We start from the raw sequence: 19,911 nt of genomic DNA on the forward strand, positions 1-19,911 counted from the left end.
ATTTAACCAAAATAGTATAACCATTCAAAATAAACCATACATTTTAAGGTTTATATACAAAGTCAAGTAGTTTGATGAGATACACAAATAAGAACACCATTGTATTTTCTTAATTCAGTAATTCATCTTTTATGAAAATTGGATAAAAAAAAAAGATGAACTCATTTTTCTTTAGAAGATTGACAAATAATTGATGATTAAGTACCTTTCTTCGTTCTCATGGTTTGAGTGATGTTTTCTTTTGAATTGTGTGATAGGGCATCAAGCTTGAATTGAATCGTAATTAAATGAATCTGTAATCATCAACAAAAAAAAATCAAAAACAAACGTCAATGACAATAATTTGCTAACCCATTAAACTCTGTATCTTTTCTATGATTTAAGATTACGACTAACTAATGTGTAAGTTCTTGAAGTAATAATTATAAAAACCTAAAGTTTGTAAACGAAAACCATATATATCATAACACTTGGCAAGTTGTGAAATATAGACAAATAAGGGATAACTTGATTCAAACTTGTAGGCAACCTGCCGATTAAAAAAAATAATAAAAATAAAAGAAGCAAATTAGTATTAACGTGAGGCAAAATGTTATTCACTTCTCAACGTTCAATCATTACCACAAGAACTTCCCAGATGATGTAGCTAAATGTTATTCCCTTCCATATCTGATCCTATTGTCTAATACCTTCATACATTTCATCAAACACGTTATATGCATACATATAAAACTTACTATCTTCTCAAAAAACCACTAACCTATTTTCAACATATAAGCAAAAAAATCAACAGGATCTGGGAGGAGATTGCTTTTACACAAATTCACAAGTTAAAACAAATTTGGTTGTAAAATTCCAAAAATGATGGTGTCAGTTTGGATCATAATTGTAAGGAAAGCTAGAAAGAAGAATGGATGGGGATGCATAGAAACAATAAAAAGAATTGATTGTATCAGATTACGTTATACGTCTATGTAACTACTTGTGGAAAACATACCTTCAAGAGAAGCATCAGGTTTCTATCAAAAGTACCAAACCAAGAAGGAGAAAAAGAGAAGGGGGAGAGGAATTGAAGCAAATAAGTACCAAATCAAGATTTTTGAATCAATAGGAGGGTCGATGATGAATTCCACCTAATCTCAACAAATGATGATGATGAAGAAGAAGAAGAGTGCATAACAAACTTTACATGTGAGAATCACAACGTCTTAAAGAATCATCGGTGCTTCTCGTCTTCGATTAGTGTTTTGACAGATAAATGGAGCGAGAAGGGATTTTGAGAGATAGTAGGAGGAGTGTGCTATAATATCAAGAAGAGAATGATTTGGAATTGAGAAATATCGAGAGAAATCAGGCAATTGCAGAGAATACGGGTGGACGAATCAAGTTTCCATTTTAATGGGATTTTAAATGAGTTTGAATTTTTTTGGAAGATCATGTTCCTGATTTTACTGCATTGTGAGTTGAAATGACAAAAGGGCAATTTCGGAATATCACTTAGACATTTTGAGCGGGAAAAATAACTTGGGGGAGGCTAAGAAATTGCCACGTGGCAATTTGATACTTATTTATTAGATTAGGGGATATATATATATATATATATATATATATATATATATATATATATATATATATATATATATACACACACATACACAGTAGTCGCTATGCGCGCCAAACGACCAGTACAAATAGTTTCATTCAAAAATTAGTGTCATGGCCAGTAACAACAGGGGGCAAGAAGGGCTTGTGCATGGGGCCCATTTTTTTCACGGGCCCAAAATTGTTTTTTTTTATAATATTCAATTTCAAACCAATGCAAATTTCAATGTGTCATATAGTCCACAAGGTAACATTGATCATCGATCATTCATGCTTCAGCGACAAACATCGACTAGCGAGTGCCAAGGGTACTGTGATTCTGTGAAGGGACTCCTACAAACCTGCTATTCTGCTGGTTGCTAATCAGGTAAGTAATCGATTAATTGATGTTATCCAAATCTTCACCTCGTGCGCTGGATTAGTTTGTAATTAAATGTGGATTATGGTGGTTAATTATCAGTTTGTAATTGAAATATTTAATGTCAATTATCACTTATTAGTTTTTAATTGCATGTCGATTATCAGTTTTTATTTGAATACTTGTGTTGAATTGAACACCTAATGTAATAATGTTGAATTGTTGATTGTTGATTTGTTGAAATCATCTAATCGATCAATCATGTATGATGTATTTATTTTATTAGATTAGAACTCAGATTATAATGTGATTAAAGAACATTAGAACATGGAGGAAAGTGTCATCCTTGTTGGATTCTGACTCAAAAGACCTGAGTCTAGCCATTTCCTCATACAACGAAAGGTCATTACATGCATGACCCATCGGTATGTTATGATAGTCGAAGTAAGGACCTAAATTTAGGTTAAATATATTTTGGAATGAGCATGAGTCTCCGATGGAGATCAAATTTAAAAGTAAGAGTAGGTTCAACACTGTCAGCGGTCAACAAGTCTAAGAATTAGAAACTCAATAGTATGGACATGAGAGTAACCATTACCACCTAGGATGGAAAGGTAACGTGAGAGATAATTGTAACACCCGCAGATTCGGACTAGTCAATTTAAAGATAATAAGCGTTAAAAATAACTTTTTTGATAGAAGATTATTTAGCACAAATAATCTTAACAAAATTATAGTATATGTAACAAGGATTCAGGAGATATAAGGAATATTGAAATCCGACTTATAACGAAGAAGTTATGACATGTTGAAGTTTCACGACTAAACCGGCACGACTCTACGTAACGTAACAAGAAATTTTTTGAGAAAATACTTTTTAGCCTTAGTGATCTAAACGAAATTCGTCGTTGTCATCAACCCGAGAGCGTGCATCTAATGAATGTATAAATTTGACTTCGTTAGAGGAAGTTATGATTCTTCTAAGATTCAGCATATCAGCATACAACTCAGAAATCGAACTTTAGATCGGTAGATATTTAGCCGGAACATTCCAAACAATAATTTAAGATCTCGTTAATAAGAGTTCAACGATAAAAAGACAGTCGAAAACGGATGTCGGATGACAAAGTTATGATTTTTAAGGGACTTTAACAACGTAAGCCTGATAAAATATAACCTTATAAATAAATTTAAAATTAGCTAACGGAGTCTAGACGAAAGTTGTATATCTCGTCGATAGCTACGCGTGGATATAAGAACGTCAAAAACGAAGTTTGTATGAACAGGTTATAATTTATAATAGCATATTTATGTAGAAAAATAAATTATAAATCATATATATATATATATATATATATATATATATATATATATATATATATATATATATCATTAGAAAGGTATCGACGATGTCGTCGATATAAGACTAATAATTAATACTTTCGACATTAGTTTAGTATAAATATTGTTAATTTTATTTAAAATATTATTATAAATGTGTGTTTCGTGGTTTAAGTAACTATAAAGGGTGTTTTGGAAAATTCAATTACTATAAATATGAGGCTCTAGGATCTCATATTTCTTTCACCATTCTTTTGATTCAATAGTCTTTCGTTTCTTATCCCCAAGCATGTCATTCCATCGTGATTCGACTTATCTTTCTGTAGTTTTAGTATAGTAATGTGAGCATTGAAGCGTTACAATAATCTTTTTAGAAGAAAGATTCAACGACGAAGTTCTGACCACAGAGTTTTAAGTTTTTCGCTAAACCACCTGTAATTTGAGTTATGCTTACCGTGCTTTAAGTATAACTTATATTTAAATTCATTATCGTTATTATGAACCTATAAACAAGATTTATCAGTGATTTTTGTAACATCCATAAAATTCATGAAAAAATTAAACTTTTAAACAAACCCAAAAACCATCATTGTTTACAAATTGTTTTCAAAATGAGTTCAATATCAAAGTAATCCCAAAATCATAAAACAAAACATGAGGAGGTGCATGATCATGCCTTCGCCTTCCCACGATCCTCTAAGGTAGCTGAAACATAATCCAAAACTGTAAGCGCAAAGCTTAGTGAGTTCCCCCAAAATACTAATACATACCAAATAGCACAAATATAATAACAGCATGCAATGAGTCCACAGCTAACAGACTGGATTACCCCGGAGCCCACATCATAAGTCTAACTTGCTCCATGGGTGTAAGATCCTGTTTTAATTCGATTCATATTCGGGACCGTGACCCGAATATATGTTACCAGGAAGTTTCAGATATTAGGGAAGAAAGGTTTAGACACCTTTGAGTGTGGGTAATGTAGCTTAGAGGATCTGAGAGTTCGGTTTGTGTTTTTAGACACCAAGGGTATGTCGGTAAAGTGGCATTTCGGGCCTTTTATGGAACTAGAATTTTGTTCGGAAAGTTTGATGGCAAGGGATAGTTGATAGAAAGCTAGATCTATTCGAGACCTTTCCGTGGATATAAAGAACGTCAAAAACGGAGTTGAAATGAAGAAGTTATGGCCATTTGAAATTGGAGTGGTTTGGGTGAGTGATCGTTGACTTGTTGACCAAGCTCATTTAAGGCTCACGACGTGAGCATTACGTTTTCACGACGTGAGAGGCACCTGATGCCCCAAAACCCTTATTTTTGGGTATTTAAAGGTATGAGATGATTAGGGTTGCTCCTCCTCAGCCTCCTTCACTTCCAAGACCTCTAGAAACCCTAATCTCAGCCGCCATTGAAGTTCTTGGTCATTCTTGGTGTTATTGAAGAGCTTTTTGGAGAAGAAGACCATTTGTGGTGCATTTTTTTGCATCTTGGCTTCATCATCAACTAATTGTGGAGTTTTGGACCTCTGTAAGTCCTTAAGTTCATGTCACGTCTTTCTTTTAAGGCGAGTCTCCCTTCGTGAATGTTACGGGTCGAAGGCACCAACGTCAGCCCTTTATTTATTGTATAGTATGATGGTTGTCTGTGTGATAATTATCATCGTTAACGTATTGCTTGATGATCATGTGATTTATGTATGTTATTATGTGGTAGTGGTAAGGGTGAAATAGACCGCGTAACCGGTTGAAATAGACTGGAGGGTACGTCGGGCACCCATATATGCCTAGCAGTATGTTTGTGTTGTTATTATATGGTAGTGGTATGGGTGAAATAGACCCCATAACTGGTTGAAATAGACCGGAGGGTCAGTCGGGCACCCAGATATGCCTGGCAGGGTAGGTTGGGCACCCTGATATGCATGGCAGTATGTTTGTGTGGTGTTTGGTAAGTTGGGGGAACTCACTAAGTTTTGTGATTACGGTTTTCAGTTTGTGTTTCAGGTACTACGACTTTTGAACAAGGGAGCTCCGGATGATTGTAGAGCACGCACCACATGTTTCTGCATTTTATAAATTACTTTTATTTGAAATAATACTGATATACTTATTTTGTAAAACTTGTATGTATAAGTTTTTGGTGCACTATTTTATTTAATCAAAATGAATTTTTATGGTTTTACTTTTGGGACGTTATAAGTCGGTATCAGAGACTTAGTTTGAGGGATTCAGACATACTCTCGGGTATGTCTGAACTCAAACTGAGGATTTGGTAAAGTTTTTCAAAAAGGAATACCTTTTTGAGAAAAGAGTTTTCTAAGACAAGAAAGGATGTGGTGCATGCAATCATCCGAGCTCAAGTAAGTTTTCCCAAAATACCATACATGTTTATTATTATATATGATATGATTATGACAATTGCATGCTAGGATGAGGCTAGGGATACATTTAGGAATTGCATGATAGATTTGCCTGATATGTGATGCCTTGTATGAATTTCTGATAAGTGGATAGTTTGGCTTGATTAGTGGATGTTGGATAGATTTTCCATTGCCCAAATGTTGCTTGCTTTGTGATTTGTGGGACTCTTACGTGCTGTTTGTTTTTTTGAAGTAAAAATTCATAAAGTCTGCGGACTACCTCTGCAACCCTCTGCAGTAGAAGAGGTGGACCAAATGGCTGCAGACAGTAATTAGAAGCGTGTTTGTTTTATAAAAAAATTAAAATAAACTGATTTTATAATCCGAAAATAGTTTTTTAATACCAAAAATTTAATAATATATGACATTTCGGCAAGAATTTATGACAATTCAGCAAAAAATAATGATATTTTAACAAAAAATAAAGATATTTTAGCATAAAATAATGATATATCATCAACAAATTATTATTATTCAATATAAAAAAAGAAAAAAAAATTCAATAATATTAAATAAAAAAAAGGAAAAAAAATATGAAATAAGATTTCAGCAATATATTATCAATATTTTAGCAAGAAAAGAAGAAGAAGAAGAGGTTGGAAGAGGTAGGAAGAGGCAAAACAAGTGTTGCGCCAAGAAGAACATGCGCAGAGGTTTTTTAATCCCAAGACTTCTGAAAAACAAACACTTGCGAGATGAAAAGTGTTGCGCGTGTGCTGCGCCGCGCATCAATAAGAGGTTTTTTCCGAAAAACAAACATCACCTTAGTGATGTGAATTGACTGTTAAGTGAATATGTTAAGTTACATGTGGCACAGGTTAAATAATATTAGAGTGATAGATTTGACCTTATTGCGCAGCTCTTGTATGAGTTGTGACAACCCGAAAATTCTTTCGTCCAAAACGTTAAAAATAAATCAATTCGGAATTTATCTCTGCTCTTGTCAGCTATACCTCGGGTCTAATTAAATACTTCGAACTCAGTACAATCAAAGTTTGGGTCCAAGAATGAGTTTTTCCAAGTCAAAGCGTAGCATCCGGGCCAAACACCCCTTCCGGTGGAGTTTACGGCCGCAAACTCGAGTTCACGACTGCAAACCCCCCCACTCCACCCCTTGGCCGAAAACTCACCCCTATATAAAGGATGAGTGGCCTTCATTTCAAGCTTTAAGCACTCAAAGGACTTTCTCTCTCTACTCTCTCTCTACAATTTTCGAGTTTTGCTCAAGGATCTTCAAAATGTAAGTGATTCTTCACTTCTATGGTGTTTCAATCCCTTTTCTAGTGATGAATCCATGTTTCATCACATAAATTTCATCTTTTTCTATATCTTCTCTCTCACCAAGAACACCAAGAACACCAAGAACACACACTAGTTCTTGGTGACTAAAAACCTCATTCCAAGCCTCTTACAGTAAGTAACTACTCCCTATGCTTGTTATCTACTAAGAATCACTTGTTTTCACCTAGAAATCGTCCCGAATTCATGAACACGAAATGGGTTTACGGCCGTAATCCCTTCAATGGCCGCAAACTCCATTTTTGGTCGATTATTGGCCTTTTAAACTCTTCCTTGAGCTGGGCACAAGGCTTAGAACACCTCCAAGAGGCTAGAAAGGACCTTGAAACACCGAAAATCGCACCTTTCACCAAGTGTTTACGGCTGTAAACTCATGGGCCGTAAACCCACAGGCCGTAAACCCATGGGCCGTAAACATATGGACCGCAAACACTTGAGCCGCACACTCATGGGCCGTAAAACTTGTTGGGCCGCAAACCCTGACCGTACACTCTTGATCACGGCCGCAAACTCCCCATCTTCAATCGCGTATGATTCTAACACTTAGTTTCTAGTGTTTCCTAGTCCCTAAGGTGGTTTCCTTTCATAACAAATAGTGTTATGTCCTCATTTAATACATATATGTGTTACCATATGTTAATAGGGTCCGCTTGCGTGCGAAACATCAGTTGACACTCAGCATCCACACCGATCTTACGCTCGGGTCTTACGTCAAACGGTGAGTTCATACCCCTATATTTTCTGTATTTTTAATGTTTTCAGGGGGGGGGGAGGAATACAAGCTAAACATAAATTCTTTCCAAACTCATGCAATTCTCATACTTTAACCCTTTTGTACTGTGTTGAGCATAAGGGACGTTTTCACTAAAATTGCATAGTTTTCCGGACTCGATATTTCACTACGTTATACATGCAAACTATAATCGGTATATTTTCGGATTTTCTAAACATAACAAGTACATAAACTTTCACTACTAAACATATGCACTAAGACAGTTTACAGTTTACATCACTACTTTATCATGGTATTCATAACTGTAATTATCACTACATACGGTATACATATGGATTTTCACTATGGTAGAACACTACTACACTACATGTAAACTAGATTGTACGATACTATGAGGCGCTACTTCAATATTGTACCCTTAGGTGTATAGGGATAAATCCTATCATAGTATAACCAGAGTCTCCTGGAGGGAGAGCGTGAGATTTGTGAGTAGATCTATTCGGGACTAACAATCCCACACCCGAACTGCTAGCTACAGTTGGGCAGACATGCCTAGGGTGACAAATGTCATTTAACTCAACGCCTGAAGAACGTTGGAAAGGTCTCTAGTCATATCAAGTATGGTTATACGACTCACAATATGTATAAATCACTCGTGGTTTACAAACTGTCATTCTTCAACAGTTTTATTTTACTAAATAGAGTTAATACACACTACAACAGGAGAATTTCCAGGGTTTTCAAACAAAATCGATCATACAATGGTTTCACGTACGAAATACTTATGCATCATGATTAGCATTAGTTAGTCACATGAAGCATTATTTTCGCATATCACTATAGTTTTCAGTAACGAACATTCATGGTTTTATACATAATTGAAAACACTACATTTTCACTAAAGAAAATATCGGATTTTCTTGAAACTATACGAACACCTTTTTTGAGCTCATCAACAAATTTTCATTACAAAATACCGCTTATGAACTCACCAGCTTTATGCTGATATTTTTAAACTGCTTGTATTCTCAGGAAATCAGTAGACAGGTACTTGCTGGATTTTTGAGGAACTGGAGCAATAAGAGTTTTATGTTTATACTTTACAAAGCTATTTGATGTAATTCAAACAAGTTCAGACAAAGTTTCAAACTGATGTAATTTTTTTTAAGTATTCACTGTAATGGTTGTGTTGCTATGATTGCTATTATTCATTGGTTGTGATGCTACACATGACGTCCTCCACCCCATAAAGTTTCCGCCATTCTGGTTTTGGTGTGTGACAGATTGGTAGCAGAGCCCTTGTTTATAGCGAACTAGTATACCGAACCTTACGTGGTATACAACTATAAACACTACGGGGCCTAAGTGCTCTACACTAAAAGTATACTTTCAAAAATATAAGTATTTTTATAAAAAGTATATGAGCATGCATACATAACATGATTCGTGACATTAGCAGATGAAAACAAAAAGTATTTGGATGTTGGAACGCTGTAGTTAAACCTGGGCAGTTATGTAATCATGTCTAGGGTGAATATAGCCTGATCAACTATATTCAGTCGAGACATGACCAACATGTGCTTGGGAATGACTGTGGTGTTACAGCAGGCCTAAAACTTACCAAAATCATCCCACATAAAATACTATAGTTAGCTAGAGCCAAACTCAGTATACAGATTCACTCCAAGTGTTGCTACCTCTTCTTCCTTAAGCGATAACTTACTTGCATTAGTAAGCTTTTGTGGTTATTGCTTGGTAGAACACTTTTGTTATCAGGATGAGATATATCTTGTTTCATATATCTTGAGGACTTACCATCCTCTTCTTCCTGATTATTTCTAGCAAAAGATGCCTCCCGACGAAGACCCATCAGAAGGAACGACAACACACCACCACCACCACCTCCTCAGTTCGACCCTGTCATGTTTCAGGCAGCAGTTACAGCCGCCGTGACTGCAAAAATGGCACAAGTGAATGCTGGTGGGGCTGGAGGTTGAATCGACCCACAGAGACAAGATGGAAGTCAGGGACATCAAAAGGAGTGTTCCTACAAGGATTTCATGACAGCAAACCCCAAGTCCTTCGATGGAAATGGAGGTGTCATCGCTCTGACTCGATGGTTCGAGAAGATCGAATCCATCTTCGAAATTTGCACCTGTTCCGAAACAAACAAGGTGAAGTTCGCCGTCTACACTTTCACCGACAGAGCTTTGACCTGGAGGAATGGTCGAGTCAAAACCCTAACCCTGCCGGTGGCAAATGTCATGGGTTGGGAAAGACTGAAGGAACTCATGCTTGCGGAATACTGCCCGAGGGGCGAAGTGCAAAAGTTGGAGCACGAACTCTGGAATTTGAAAATGAAGGGTTCCGACATCGCTGCCTACACCGCTAGATTCTGTGATCTGGCTCTTCTCTGTCCGGGAATGGTCACCCCGGAAAGCAAGAAAATCGAGAGGTACATTTGGGGACTGACGCAACCAACCAAAGGGAATGTCTTGGCTGCTAGACCGACTACATTTAAAAGCGCCAAGGATCTAGCACAGACTCTGATCGACCATGGAATCGATCTGGATGAGGTGGCAGCTGACCCCGAGCCACAAAAGGAAAGTGGTGGGAAGAAGAAGAAATCATGGAACAAGCGGAAGGGTCAGTCTTCACAGGAGCCCTCCAAGAAACAACAAACAGTGGCAGTTCATGATGTTACTACTCCTGCTGCTGCTCCAGCTACTATCTCAGCCACCCAATCTCCTACCGGTGTTTTGCTGGAAACTACCTCTGTGAAACAAGTGTAACTTCCATCATCACGGACCCTGCCGTGAGTTGAGTTGCAACAACTGTGGAAGGAAGGGACACACAGCTCGATACTACAAGGTGCCAACCCAACCAACCAACCAGGCTGCGGGAGCGGGTGATGGTCAAGCTTGTTATGGCTGTGGAGAGGTTGGGCACTTCAGGAGAAACTGCCCGAAGGCAAAAACTGGTGGCAATACAGGAAGAGTTCTAGCGATGGGCCATGAGGAAGCGGTCGCTGATCCTACCGTTGTTACGGGTACGTTCCTCCTTGACAACTCTCATGTATGCATTCTTTTCGATTCTGGTGCGGAGAGGAGTTTTGTTAGTCATGCATTCAAACACCTAATCAAATGTAAATCCCAACCTTTAACCGAAACGTTCACCATCGAGATGGCTAACGGAGAGAAACAAAGCGCGAACGACATATTCCTAGGCTGTACTCTTACTTTAGGCAATCATTCCTTTCCCATCGATCTTATGCCTGTATCTATTAAGAGTTTCGATGTCATTATTGGTATGGATTGGTTAAGCCCCAATCGTGCTGAAATCCTTTGCTTCGAAAAAGCCATTCGCCTCAATCTTACCTCTGGCTAAAACCCTCATGATTTACGGTGATAAACTCAGTTCAAACCTCCGTATCATTTCGTTCATCAAAGCTCAGAAGTACCTGCGGAAGGAATGCCATGCGTTTCTAGCTCATGTTGTTGATGAGACACAAAATGGTAAAGACCTCGAGAACATCCCCGAAGTGTGCAACTTTCCTGATTTCTTCCCTAAAGATCTCCCAGGAATCCCTCCCGAGCGTCAAGTCGAGTTTCGTATTGACTTGATCCCCGGAGCTACTCCTGTAGCTAAGTCTCCTTACCGTTTAGCGCCAGCGGAAATACAAGAGTTATCCAGCCAGCTCAATGAGCTGATCAGCAAAGGATTCATAAGGCTGAGTTCCTCACCTTGGGGAGCTCCGATCTTATTCGTGAAAAAGAAAGATGGATCCTTTCAGATGTGCATTGACTACCGAGAACTGAACAAGCTGACTATCAAGAACCGATATCCCTTACCCAAAATCGACGATCTCTTCGACCAACTTCAGGGAGCCAGTTATTTCTCAAAGATAGATCTGAGATCAGGGTACCATCAGTTGCGAGTTCACGAGAATGATGTGCCCAAGACAGCATTCCGAACTCGCTATGGACACTACGAATTTATAGTAATGCCCTTTGGTCTGACCAACGCACCGGCAGTATTCATGGACCTGATGAATCGAGTGTGCCGCCCTTTCCTAGACAAGTTCGTGATCGTGTTCATCGACGATATACTTGTCTATTCTCGGAGTGAGAATGATCATAAACAGCACTTGAGGCAAGTGCTGGAAACATTAAGGGCGGAGAAGCTATATGCAAAATTTTCAAAGTGTGAGTTCTGGATCAGGAAGGTGAATTTCTTCGGTCACGTGGTTAGCAAGGAAGGCATACACATGGACCCTTCAAAGATTAAAGCGATAGAGAATTGGCCTGCACCAAAGACACCCACAGAAATCCGTCAATTCTTGGGTCTCGCGGGCTATTATCGCCGGTTTATCCAGAATTTCTCCAAAATCGCGAAGCCTTTAACTACCCTGACACAAAAAGGTGTAACCTTTAGTTGGAGAGTCAAGCAAGACACTGCGTTTCAAACATTGAAGCAGGCCCTATGCAGCGCACCTATCTTGTCCCTGCCCGAAGGGACGGAAGACTTCGTGGTCTATTGTGATGCATCCAATCAGGGCCTAGGTTGTGTGCTCATGCAGCGAGGAAAGGTCATCGCCTATGCCTCGAGGCAGTTGAAAACACACGAGGTCAATTACACAACTCACGATTTGGAGTTGGGAGTAGTGGTCTTTGCGTTAAAGATCTAGAGACACTATCTCTACGGAACCAAGTGCACTATCTTCACCGACCATAAGAGCTTGCAGCATATTTTTGATCAAAAGGAGTTAAACATGAGACAGTGGCGATGGGTAGAGCTACTCAGTGACTACGAGTGCGTAATTCGGTATCATCCCGGCAAGGTCAATGTGGTAGCAGATGCCCTCAATCGAAAGGAGTATTCAGGGCGTAAGATGAAGGCACTAATAATGACCATCCATTCCCATTTGTCCGCGCAACTCAGAGAGGCTCAGATGGAAGCTTTGAAATCAAAGAACGTGGCGAATGAATTATTACGAGGAATGGACAAGAACTTGGAGCTCAAGGGATCCGGAGTGTACTACTTCATGAACCGGATCTGGACCCCAAAGTACGGTGGTTACAGAGAAGTTGTCATGAACGAAGCTCATAAGTCTAGGTACTCCGTTCACCCAGGTTCGGATAAGATGTATCTGGATCTCAAACAACTCTACTGGTGGCCGAACATGAAAGCGGAAATTACAACCTTCGTGGGCAAGTGTTTGACTTGCGCCAAGGTAAAGGTGGAATATCAAAAGCCCTCATGTTTACTTCATCAGCCAGAGATACCTGAGTGGAAGTGGGAAAGAATAACGATGGATTTTATCACCAAGTTACCCAGATCTCCGAGTGGGCACGACGCCATCTGGGTAATTGTCGATCGGTTGTCGAAGTCCGTTCACTTCTTGCCAATCAAAGAAAACTTCAAGATGGAGAGACTCACATGGATATATCTTCGGGAAATAGTTCGCCTCCATGGGGTACCTGTATCCATTATCTCCGATCGAGATAGCAGGTTTACCTCAAGATTTTGGCAATCACTACAGAAGGCTCTCGGAACTCAGCTGGATATGAGCACGACTTATCATCCACAGACAGATGGACAGAGTGAGAGAACAATTCAGACAATGGAAGACATGTTGAGAGTCTGCGTCATCGACTTCGGCACGTCATGGGACACTCATCTTCCTTTGGTTGAATTTTCCTACAACAACAGCTACCATACCAGTATCAAGGCTGCGCCGTTTGAAGCCCTCTATGGCCGTAAGTGCAGATCCCCTCTGTGCTGGGTTGAGGTAGGTGACACGCAGCTAGCCAGGGGTCAAGTCCCCGACAGTACTCTCACTGGTCCTGAGATCATCCGAGAGACAACTGAAAAGATTGTACAAGTCCGGAAACGACTGAAAGCCTCTAGAGATAGACAAAAGAGCTACGCCGATAAGAGACGAAAACCCTTGGAATTCCAGGTTGGTGACCGCGTCCTTCTGAAGGTCTCACGCTGGAAAGGCATGATACGCTTTGGAAAGCGTGGAAAGCTAAACCCAAGGTACATTGGACCGTTTGAGATCCTTGCTAGGATCGGTCCCGTAGCATACAAACTCCAGTTACCAAGGGAACTCAGCAACATCCATCCAGTCTTCCACGTATCGAACCTAAAGAAGTGTCTGTCCGATGAGACACTTGTAATTCCTCTTGACGAGATTGAAATCAATGAGAACCTCAACTTCGTGGAAGAACCGGTCGAAATCATGGACAGAGAGATCAAACGAACGAAACAAAGTCGCATCCCGATAGTGAAGGTTTGTTGGAGTGCCAAGCGGGGACCTGAATTCACTTGGGAACGCGAGGATCAGATGAAACAGAAGTATCCGCATCTCTGTCCTAATTCATGATTTGTATTCTATGTTCGAATTTTGGGACGAAATTCCCTCTAACGGAGGGATGATGTGACAACCCGAAACTTCTTTCGTCCAAAACGTTAAAAATAAATCAATTCGAAATTTATCTCTGCTCTTGTCAGCTATACCTCGGGTCTAATTAAATACTTCGAACTCAGTACAATCAAAGTTTGGGTCCAAGAATGAGTTTTTCCAAGTCAAAGCGTAGCATCCGGGCCAAACACCCCTTCGAGAGGTGTTTACGGCCGCAAACTCGAGTTTACGGCCGTAAACCCCCCCCCCCCCCACTCCACCCCTTGGCCAAAAAGTCACCATTATATAAATGATGAGTGGCATTCATTTCCTGCTTTAAGCACTCAAAGGACTTTCTCTCTCTACTCTCTCTCTACAATTTTCGAGTTTTGCTCAAGGATCTTCAAAATGTAAGTGATTCTTCACTTCTATGGTGATCCAATCCCTTTTCTAGTGATGAATCCATGTTTCATCTCATAAATTTCATCTTTTTCTAGATCTTCTCTCTCACCAAGAACACCAAGAACACACACTAGTTCTTGGTGACTAAAAACCTCATTCCAAGCCTCTTACAGTAAGTAACTACTCCCTATGCTTGTTATCTACTAAGAATCACTTGTTTTCACCTAGAAATCGACCCGAAATCATGAACGCGAAATGGGTTTACGGCCGTAATCCCTGCAATGGCCGCAAACTGCATTTTTGGTCGATTATTGGCCTTTTATACTCTTCCTTGTGCTGGACACAAGGCTTAGAACACCTCCAAGAGGCTAGAAAGGACCTTGAAACACCGAAAATCGCACCTTTCACCAAGTGTTTACGGCCGTATACTCATGGGCTGTAAACCCATGGACTGCAAACACTTGAGCCGCAAACTCATGGGCCGTAAACCTTGTTGGGTCGCAAACCCTGACCGTACACTCCTGATTACGGCCGCAAACTCCCCATCTTCAATCGCATGTGATTCTAACACTTAGTTTCAAGTGTTTCCTAGTCCCAAAGGTGGTTTCCTTCCATAACAAATAGTGTTATGTCCTCATTTAATACATATATGTGTTACCATATGTTAATAGGATCCGCTTGCGTACGAAACATCAATTGACACTCAGCATCCACACCGATCTTACGCTCGGGTCTTACGTTAAACGGTGAGTTCATACCCCTACATTTAGCGTATTTTTAATGTTTTCAGGGGGGGGGGGGGAATACAAGCTAAACATAAATGTTTTCAAAACTCATGCAATTCTCATACTTTAACCCTTTTATACTGTGTTGAGCATAATGGACGTTTTCACAAAAATTGCATAGTTTTCCGGACTCGATATTTCACTACGTTATACATGCAAACTATAATCGGTATAGTTTGGGATTTTCTAAACATAACAAGTACATAAACTTTCACTACTAAACATATGCACTAAGACAGTTTACAGTTTACATCACTACTTTATCATGGTATTCATAACTGTAATTATCACTACATACGGTATACATACGGATTTTCACTATGGTAGAATGCTACTACACTACCTGTAAACTAGATTGTATGATACTGTGAGGCGCTACTTCAATACTGTACCCTTAGGTGTACAGGGATAAATCTTATCATAGTATAACCAGAGTCTCCTGGAGGGAGAACGTGAGATTTGTGAGTAGATCTATTCGGGACTGACAATCCCACACTCGAACTGCTAGCTACAGTTGGGCAGGCATGCCTAGGGTGACAAATGTCATTTAACTTGACGCCTGAAGAACGTTGGAAAGGTCTCTAGTCATATCAAGTATGGTTATACGACTCACAATATGTTTAAATCACTCGTGGCTTACAAACTGTCATTCTTCAACAATTTTATTTTACTAAATAGAATTAATACACACTACAATTGGAGAACTTCCAGGGTTTTCAAACAGAATCGATCATACAATGGTTTCATGTACGAAATACTTATGCATCATGATTAGCATTAGTTAGTCACATGAAGCATTATATTCGCATATCACTATAGTTTTCAGTAACGAACATTCATGGTTTTATACAAAATTGAAAACACTACATTTTCGCTAAAGAAAATATCGGATTTTCTTGAAACTATACGAACACCTTTTTCGAGCTCATCAATAAATTTTCATTACAAAATACCGCTTATGAACTCACCAGCTTTATGCTGATATTTTTAAACTGCTTGTATTCTCAGGAAATCAGTAGACAGGTACTTGCTGGATTTTTGAGGAACTGGAGCAATAAGAGTTTTATGTTTATACTTTACAAAGCTATTTGATGTAATTCAAACAAGTTTCAGACAAAGTTTCAAACTGATGTAAATATTTTTATTTAAGTAATCACTGTAATGGTTGTGTTGCTATGATTGCTATTATTCATTGGTTGTGATGCTACACATGACGTCCTCCACCCCAGAACGTTTCCGCCATTCTGGTTTTGGGGTGTGACATGAGTCCAACCATTCTAGGGTTAAGTCTTTTACTCGAAGGATTATCTGATCTTTTTTGTATGTGATTATATTCATGACGAAGCTAGTTGACATTGGTGGGAGTCCTTCAGCAGCTGAGAGCTGGGTAAGGTCGGTAACCTAGGAGAGCCTAGAATATGCTTCAGTGGATTTAGTGGTGCGGTGTAGTGAGTTTTAGTGCATTGGTTTGAGGGTGACTTGGAGGATTCAGGATGATTCTTGAGGAAAATATGGATAGGTGTGGAGGATAGTATTGGGCCTGTACTACTGAAAACACAGAATCCATACTCGAATCGGGGAGAGTCTTGGAAAATCTAAGAAGCCTGTGGGATGAGGATTCTTGGGTATATTCGGATCTCTTGCATGTATTTCAGTTTGGTGATGATCATTCAGGAAGGAGGTTCTGGTTCTGGTTTCGGATCAGGTGCAGGTACCGAGTCGATTAGCGAGCAGATGTGGGGGTTCATTTCGTCGGAGCTTACCCGCGGTATTTTTGAGTAGGCTCCTTTGATATTCGGTTCAATCACAGATGGTATTTTGGAGTTATTGGATAGTCGTCTCGGGGTCTTTCATACTGAGATCGTTGCGGGGTATTTGGGGGCTCATCTGGAGCCCAAAGCTTGTGGGTCTTTGTGATCCTTCAGGATGGAGGATCCTATTGTTAGCTCTTGTCAACTGGGATCGGAGGTGGGTTAGGCACCTTGTCTTCGGGAAAGTTGACCACATGATTGGATTGCCATGGAGATTTCGCGAGCCCTATGCAAGGAGTTACCCGACATCATTGGGCATGTCACTGATAGATTGGTCGCCAGGTTTGAGGGTCGGACCTCGGCTGTTCAGGCGGTTGATAGGATGGCCAGGGTAACCCGAGAGCAAGAGATTGGTTTGGATAGGAAAATAGGGAGGAGGAAGCGGAATCACGGTCTGGCTCAGCGATCTGAGCAGTTGGGCGTTTCCATAGCTGGTGTTAGAGACCTGAGGAGTCGTGGTGGTTGCACAAAGGATGAAGGGGCACATGAGGATGTGCGCAGCAGGTCTAAGTGCGGCAGGTGTAGATGGAAGGGTCACTTGCGCCGAGAATGCGCATTGGAGGTAAAGTCGTGCCATCGTTGTCATCATCCTGGTCATATTAGGGTGAATTGCCCCCGCTTAATGGTTGGGGCAGCTCAGGTTTTCTCACAGGTACTTCAGAAGGAAGAGAGATTCAGGGTTTCTTCAGACGATACTGTGGGATTGTGATATGTCATTCTGCATGCCGAGAGTCTTCAATAAATCATTAGTGCTGTTGGATTAGGTGTCTAAGCCCATAACTATATTTGGTATGTACTTGACCCGGTTGTAGCATAGTCCTTTTGGGTTGCCTTCACCAAAGGAACTTGACTGGAGGAATAATGGAGAAAGAGGTTATTATGGTTTATTAATATATTATGTGAATAAGTAATAGAATTTTGGGCCACAAGACTCATCATGGGCCTTATTGGGCCGAAAACCATCTTCTTTGGTTATAATGGGCCGAAAACCCATTCATTTTATCATCTTGGGCCGTAAACACATATATGGGCCCAATGGGCCAAAAATTCTCATTTGGGCTAATATATTCTTGGTCTGTATTCAAGCCCAGTACCCAATCTCTTTTCTCCCATCTCCACTCTCGATTTTTATAAAAAAAAAGAGAAGAAAATCTAACAAATCTAAGAACTTGACACATCACTAATACTCAATGGTAATCCATGCTTAATACACAACACGTATCAATGCATGATGTATTAGCCTTCAAGTAATAACCAAGCTAATCTCTCTTTTCTCTTTTCTTAACCTCGACCGAAACCCTTCACCATCACTCTCACTTTCCACTTCAACTACACTAAAAATCCTCTCAAGAACCCAAAGAATTTCCTTCCACTTGCTCTAAAAATTGTGTGGTGTTTGAGAAAATCCAAGACTTCTACTTTAAGAATCATTAAGTTTGGTAAGTTATCATCATTCTCAATTGGTTTGATTTCATTTCATGTTAAGATTCACATTCTTAAACACTCCATTTCATGATTCTTGCTTCTTAGAACTCCTTAAGTTCGAAGATCTCATCAAGGGAACTTGCTAGATCAAAAACTCCTTCAATCTTCTCTTCAAAAACCGAATCCATCACCAATGTGAGTTCATACCCCCTTGTTTTCGGTTTTTACTATGTTTTGGGGGAGGATACAAGTTGCTTTTATGTTAGATCTATGTATTTATGCATGCATATGTCTGTTTTCATGTTATATGTTGTGATTATGTTATGAAAACATGTTAAATCTTCACCAAACTCGAAATATCTACTAAACTTGGTGATGTTTGTAAACTAAACCATCTAATGTGACTTACTATGAAGTTGAAAGGATTAAACATGCTAAGGATGTTTGACAAATAAACAAAAAGTGAGGTATTTATATGAACTCACAATTTTGAGAGGACCAAAAGAGTCATTTTTAAATAAAAATGGATCTTTATGATAATCACGGTTTCAAAAGGGCCAAAAGTGTTAATTTTCACAAAATGGGCTTCTATTTGGGCCTTCACGGTTTTTATGGGCCTAAAAAGGTAATTATTGACTTTTTATGGATTAAATTGTCATATTAAACAAACATGGGCCAAAAATGTATATTTTCGGTTAAATGGGTTGAAAATGTCATTTCTATTAAATTTGGGCCGAAAATGTTATTTCTAGCAAAAGTGGGCTGAAACTGTCATTTTATACAAAATGAGCCCTTAAAAGTAAACTTTCAGTCTTAATGGGCCTAAAGTGTCATTTTTACCAAAAATGTGCCTTAATTGTAAATTTTCGGCTTTATGGGCCAAGAATGTCATTTTTACAAAAAGTGGGCTTTTTATGTCATTTTGGTAAATAATTGAACTAAAACAAGCAATATAATAACAAACGGGCTAATTACGTCATTCTCACTTTTATTGGGCCTTGTTTACCCATTTTCATGTTATTGGGACTTTGTGGTCCATTTAAATGCTTATTGGGCATGATACATTCATTACATGTTTATTGGGCCTTAGTGATCCATTTACATGCTTATTGGGCTTGATACATTCATTACATGTTTATTGGGTCTTAGTGACCCATTTACATGTTTGATAGGTCCTGTATACTCTTTACATGTTTATTGGGCCTTGTTTACCCATTTACATGCTCGACGGACCTTGTATACACATTTCATGCTTATTGGGCCTCATTCATTCATATACATACACATTGGGCCTTGTAACCTAAATACATACACAGAAACATTACTTAAAACATTA

The 19,911-nt window shown here is 39.2% G+C and overlaps 1 long non-coding RNA gene across 1 annotated transcript in view; it reads right to left on the bottom strand.

Moving 5' to 3' along the window:
* LOC145122662 (uncharacterized) overlaps window positions 1-1,363 on the bottom strand; it is a 2,036-nt gene extending 673 nt beyond the window's left edge. The window contains exons 1-2 of the long non-coding RNA XR_013714694.1: window positions 998-1,363; window positions 206-293 (exon numbers count right to left, since the gene is read on the bottom strand). This is a non-coding gene — a long non-coding RNA (uncharacterized LOC145122662). The remainder of the gene's footprint in view (window positions 1-205; window positions 294-997) is intronic.
* Between the last annotated feature and the right edge of the window lie 18,548 nt (window positions 1,364-19,911).

This window comes from Lactuca virosa, chromosome 6 (genome assembly GCF_052849685.1).
Source record: "Lactuca virosa cultivar CGN04683 chromosome 6, Lactuca_virosa_CGN04683_v6, whole genome shotgun sequence".
Taxonomy (NCBI): Eukaryota; Viridiplantae; Streptophyta; class Magnoliopsida; order Asterales; family Asteraceae; genus Lactuca; species Lactuca virosa.